Source organism: Macaca nemestrina, chromosome X, assembly GCF_043159975.1.
Source record: "Macaca nemestrina isolate mMacNem1 chromosome X, mMacNem.hap1, whole genome shotgun sequence".
Taxonomy (NCBI): Eukaryota; Metazoa; Chordata; class Mammalia; order Primates; family Cercopithecidae; genus Macaca; species Macaca nemestrina.
This window is the reverse complement of record NC_092145.1, coordinates 5,755,809-5,761,920: the sequence shown is the minus strand read 5'-3', so window position 1 is coordinate 5,761,920 and position 6,112 is coordinate 5,755,809. Positions and strand designations below refer to the sequence as shown.

Genomic DNA, 6,112 nt, shown 5'->3' with positions numbered 1-6,112 from the left:
ATGCAGGGAAGTGTTTCCTACCCCCAAATTATTCATACATTCTCTTATATAATCTTTCTTATAATTTGCCTTATACATTTAGTTTTCTTTAATCCTCTTGGAATTGATTTTTTTACTTGTTTTAAAATAAGTTTTAAAAAGTATTTTAGAATAGGTTTAGATTTATGGAAAAGTTGTAAAGATAGTACAAGGAGTTATAATAAACCCTGTACCCAGTTTTACCTATTATTATCATCTTACATAAGTATGGCATATTTCTCACAATCAATAAACTAGTATTAATACATTGTTATTAACTAAAATCCATACTTAAATATTTCCTTTGTCACACATCAAGTCTCAATGTATGTGTACATCTGTCTCTGGACTTTACATTCTGTTTCCTTGTTCTATTTGTCTGTCTCTGAGACAATACTACACTGTCATAATTACTATAGCTTTATAATAAATCTTGATACATAGTAGAGCAAGTTTCCCCCCTTTTTCTTCCTTCAAGGATACTTTAACTATTCTTGACTTTTTACATATATATTTTAGAAGCAGCTTGTTAAGTTGCACACATACACACACAACTCTCAGGATATGGCATTGAATTAATAAATCAGTGTGGAAACTACTGACATCTTTATAATAGTGACTCTTCCTATTCGTGAACATTGTAAATCTTTCCATTTGAATAGATCTCTTCATTAGATTTATTCCTAAGTATTTAATTTTTATGTCAATGTACATACTATCTTTCCCCAGTAATGTTTTAATTGATAACTGGCTGGATCAATGAATGAAAACTGTATACTAGGCCCTGTGAAGAATATTGAAGGCAAAGGAGAGGAATGAATTATTTTTGAGTGCCAAAAACCTGCCAGGTATTATTACTGATGCTTTGCTTTTTTCTCATCTAATAATTTCAACAACTGTGTCAGCATCCTGTTATATTCTGCCATATACAGATAAGAAAACTGAGTCTCTTAGAGGGTTAAGGAACTTGTCTAAGGTAATGAAGCCAGGAAGTGGTAGAGCTGGTGTTGATATCTAGGTTTGCCTGATTGTAGTGTGCATGGTCTGTCCACTCTAACATCCTGTCTCCAGATAATTCCATCATACCCCCTACTATGGACCTGAACTATTTTTGTGTGGGAAAAGGGCAGGATATAAAATGTGTATCCAGGCAATAAGGTTGAGGACTACAGCTGCAGTAATACAGACATTCTGAGGAAACAGTCACTTTGAGCTGAAGGGCTCTGCTTCCTGCAAGAGGAAACATTGTCACTAAATTTTTCAGACTAGAGAGAATTTGGACATGCAGTAGTGGAAGGTCACAGGTGCCTGTGATATTAAAAAAGACCATCTCCAGGGCAATGAATGCTGAGAATATCTGACTTGAGCCCCAGCATTCAGAAGCCACAAGAGGAAGTGAAGTGACAAACTTACACCTTTGTATATGAACTAATGAGGCAGGGTTGTGGACTCCCTTCTCATAGCTTTCCTGAGAGTCCATGGTACCTCAGGCTTTAGACCTACCTCTTTTCCTCTTGGATACTGAAAAAATGAAATGGAATGGGAGGTTGGCTCCCGCAAATTACAGTAACTTTGCTTATGGTGACTTTTTTGGGCACTGCAGGCAGCATCCAGCAAGAGAAAGCCAGGAGGAGCTGACAGAGCCCTCATCACTGCTTCCCTGACAGGAGGTAAGGGAAGCAAAAAAGAGCCTCTGAGGGACAGCTCACCTCTGCTCAGACCCACCACAGTTACAGCATCTGTCCAGCTTTCTATAGCACATGAAGGTAATCAGATCCTACAGTTTGGTGTTCAAGGCCACAACACCTGGTCCCAGTCCATCTTGCCAGTCTCCTATGTTTCCTCTTTCTCCATCACTCATGTAGTCTATGCATGGGCCACACTCAATCATTCTGCATTTCCCATAGTTCCCTACTTGTGGGATATTGCTCATACTATTTATTTGGCCTGAGACCCTTCCCCACCTTCACCCTCATTCATGTGTTCAGCAAATTTGTATTGAGTACTACATGCCAGGTACTCTTCAGGTTCCATGGGGACTTCTGAGAATTTAGGACTCCTTTCTCTCAGGAGCAAGTACACTGCCTACTGAGGGGATAAGACATGTACACATAACTAGACTCCAAGGTGAAAGGGACAAACATACACATCCATCTGAGGAAAACTGCATCTTCCTACAAGTTTTCTCAGTACCTCTTTAGAATCAGGTGTGCTAGGTTTGCTCAAAATGGCAGCACTGGAGGAAGAATTCACATTGTCTTTGGTAGTCCTGAGTGCGGGACCTGAAGGACTCCTAGGCATGAAGCAGAGTGACAAAATAGACCAGTTTCTAGTGACAGAAAGTGGCAGAATCATGATCCTCTATAAGGTTTCTGAATAGAAACCCTTGGGGAGCTGGTCAGTGAAACAGGGTCAAATTATAACATGTCCAGTTGTGTGCAACCTTCAAACTGGAGAGTATATTGTTGTACACAATAATAAAGTTTTAAGAGTATGGAATAATGAAGATGTAAACAGGGATAAAGTATTTAAAGCTACATTGTCAGCTGAAGTATATAGGATACTTTCAGTGCAAGGGTCAGGACTCTTGGTGCTCTTCAAGGAAGGTGTTGTTTATGGTTTAGAGGCCTTGCTTGCAGACCCCCAGCAGAAAATTGAAACTGTTATCTCTCATGAAGTGATTAAATGGACAAAGTTTTTCATAGTATTCAGACTTCCTGTTTTAATGTTTATTACTGAAAAACATGGAAATTACATTGCTTAGGTGCAAATGTTTAACTCACATATCTTAACCAAATATACACTCTTACTTGGACAAGACAAAAACTCTTTTATAGAGAGTTTTACTGCATCAGTAGATCAAAAATTCATCTCTTTGATGTCATTAAGCTCTGATGGTTGTATATATGAAACCTTGATACCAATACGTCCAACTGACCCAGAAAAAAATCAGAGCTTAGTTAGATCACTGTTGCTCAAGGCTGTTGTGTCTGGTAATGCTCCAAATGGAGTTGCACTCACTGCCTTGGATCAGGATCACGTCACAGTCCTAGGAAGTCCACTAGCAGCTTCTAAGGAATGCCTCTCTGTATGGAACATAAAATTTCAAACACTACAGACTTCAAAAGAGTTACCACAAGGGACCAGTGGTCAACTCTGGTATTATGGGGAAAATTTGTTTATGCTACATGGAAAATCTCTAGCTGTGATTCCATACAACTGTGAAGTGTCATCATTAGCAGGTGCTCTTGGAAAACTCAAGCATAGTCAAGATCCAGGAACTCATGTTGTGCCCCATTTTTGTAAACTGGGAAACACCTCAAGGATGTGGACTTGGGTCCCAGAACTCAGAGCAGTTAAGAAGAATTTTAAGGAGATGAAAAATTGAAGTGAGTTTATAGCCAGAGGTATCACCATCCAAACAACTTTTGTCAACCATAATGAAAGATTCAGAAAAGCACATTGAAGTAGAAGTATGGAAATTTTTGGCTCTGAAGCAGACACCTGACTTTCATACTGTCATTGGGGACACAGTAACAGGACTTCTGGAAAGGTGTAAAGCAGAATGATCATTTTATCCCCGGAACTGTCTGATGCAGCTTATCCAAACGCATGTGCTTTCTTACAGTTTGTGCCCTGACTTAATGGAGATTGCCTTAAAAAAGAAAGATGTACAGGTGTTACAACTCTGTCTACAGCAGTTCCCTGACATTCCTGAATCGGTCACCTGTGCTTGCTTAAAAATTTTCTTGAGCATTGGTGATGACAGTCTTCAAGAAACAGATGTCAGTATGGAGTCAGTTTTTGACTATAGTAATTCTGTACATGATGAGAAAATGGAAGAGCAAACTGAAATTCTTCAAAATGGCTTCAATCCTGAAGAAGATAAATGCAATAACTGTGATCAAGAGTTAAATAAAAAGCCCCAGGACAAAACAAAGGAGACCACTTCATGCCCTGTGATACCAAAAGGAGCAGCTCTACTTAATGCAATTCTTCATTCAGCATATAGCGAAACATTTCTTCTGCCTCATTTGAAAAACATCCCAGCACAGCATACCACGCTGTTTCTCAAGTATTTGTATTTCCTTTATCTGAAGTGTAGCAAAAATGCTACTATGACTCTTTCTGGAATATACCCACCTACCTAGAACCAGATTATGGATTGGATATGTCTACTTCTGGATGCAAATTTTACTGTTATAGTAATGATGCCAGAAGCAAAGAGGCTACTGATAAATCTTTACAAGCTTGTAAAATCTCAGATATCTGTTTATTCCGAGCTCAACAAGATTGAAGTAAGTTTTCAGGAGCTACAGAAATTAAATCAAGAAAAGAATAATAGAGGATTATATTCAATTAAAGTGCTGGAGCTCTTCTGATATTACCAATTCTCCTTCATAGACATTTTATAAAGCTCTTTTATGTGAACTCTTGCTTCATCCAGGGAAGAATGGTGTTTTGTTTGCAACCATCTCGGTGTCAAGAGAAACATGTCAGTGAGTACCTGGACCATCACTTATTGATGCTCCGGGGTAGGACTGCAGGTTTCACATGAACCTATTCTAGGTTGTGGACATTGGTGTGCAGAGGTTCTGCAATTTTTAAAAAATATGTAACTGGGTTGATTTTAAGTAAAATTATTTGTGTATTGATAAAAGTCTAATTTCTTATATATTTTGAATTGTTTTTCTTTTAATAAAAAACGACCATTGAAGCAGTGAAAAAAAAAAAATCCGGTGTGCTAACAGAAGACATTTAATTATGCCATCACATATGAATTTTCTGTCCTCCAAATTGACCCAACACCTCGTACATCTCTTAGGGCAGCATTCCTTTCCTGGAGGAGGTGCTTTGAGGGGAACTCTGGAGGAAGAATAAGGTTTAGATAGTGAGTTCCTTGGAGGCCAGAACTGAGTTCTCCGAGTTTCTGAGCCTTGGTCTATTGCTTCTACTTCCTCTACAGGTTCTCCCTGGACTATTTCTCTCATTCTTGTGCTTTAACTTTCATCAATATGCAGTTATCTCCCTGATCTTGGTCTCTTACCAAAACCTTCCCCGCATAAAGCCAAATGCTACTTGGATATCTACACTGGTCATTCCACAGCCACTGAAATGGAAGTCTTCAACCTACTTAACTCCATCCAAACAGCTTCTCCACTGCATGGCACTGGCATCTACCCAGTCACCCAGACCAGATTTCTCAGCATCACCCTTAACTCCTTCCACTCCCCCACCTAATCTGCCATCAGGTCCTGCCGGTTTACCTCCTAATTATTTCTGGAATATATCTTTACCTCATCTACCCTCCTGCTACTGCACAAATTTAGGTCTTTATTATCTCTCACCTGGATTACTCTTCATTGTCTCCTCACTGTCATCCCTCTAGAGTCTCCTCCACACATCAGCTGAAGCGATTTACCTAAAATGCTAATTCAATTGCATTATCCCCACTGCTGAAACCTTCTAATGGCTTACCAATCTGAAAAACAGATTAGAGACATCCCTTCTGAAAGTGCTACAGCTGAATTATTGTTACCCTGCCTCAGACCTCTTGGGTGAGCTCAGGCAAATCCCTTTCCTTCTCTGGGCTTCAATCTCCTTATCTAAAAAATAAGTGGATTGGAAGAGTTCTGTATTTCCCAAAATGCATTGTCTGGACTGCTGGCCATATGAAATGCTTTTTCCACAGGGGTGTAATAAGAAATGGATAAATTGAATGGAAAGTGCACCTATTTTAGATGTGGACAGTAGATTCCTAGCCATGGTAAGACAGCAGATTGTTCCCAGAAAGAGTACAACTCTTGATGGGCAGAGTGTGCTAACTACAGTAGTGATGGGTACTTCTGTGACCCATGTGGCTGTCTGTACTGCTGGACATGTCCATTCATGGCCATTGTCATTTAACAGTTCCTCTGGGAAAGTTTACCCAGGGACTCTGGGGTGTGACAAGAAGAGAGCTGCCCCACTCTTGTGCCTTTCGTTGCACGAAAACCATTGCTGGCACTTGTAAATGTTGACTCTTAGTAGCTCTGCTAGAAAATCAGCATTTTCTATCTCTGGACCATGTCCTGGACAAGGCAGAAGTCTTCGT

At 39.6% G+C, this 6,112-nt stretch overlaps 1 pseudogene; it reads left to right on the top strand.

Annotated features, from left to right (window-relative positions):
- Positions 1-1,802: 1,802 nt before the first annotated feature.
- On the top strand, positions 1,803-4,693 carry LOC105495900 (nucleolar protein 11 pseudogene; annotated as a pseudogene).
- Positions 4,694-6,112: the final 1,419 nt, after the last annotated feature.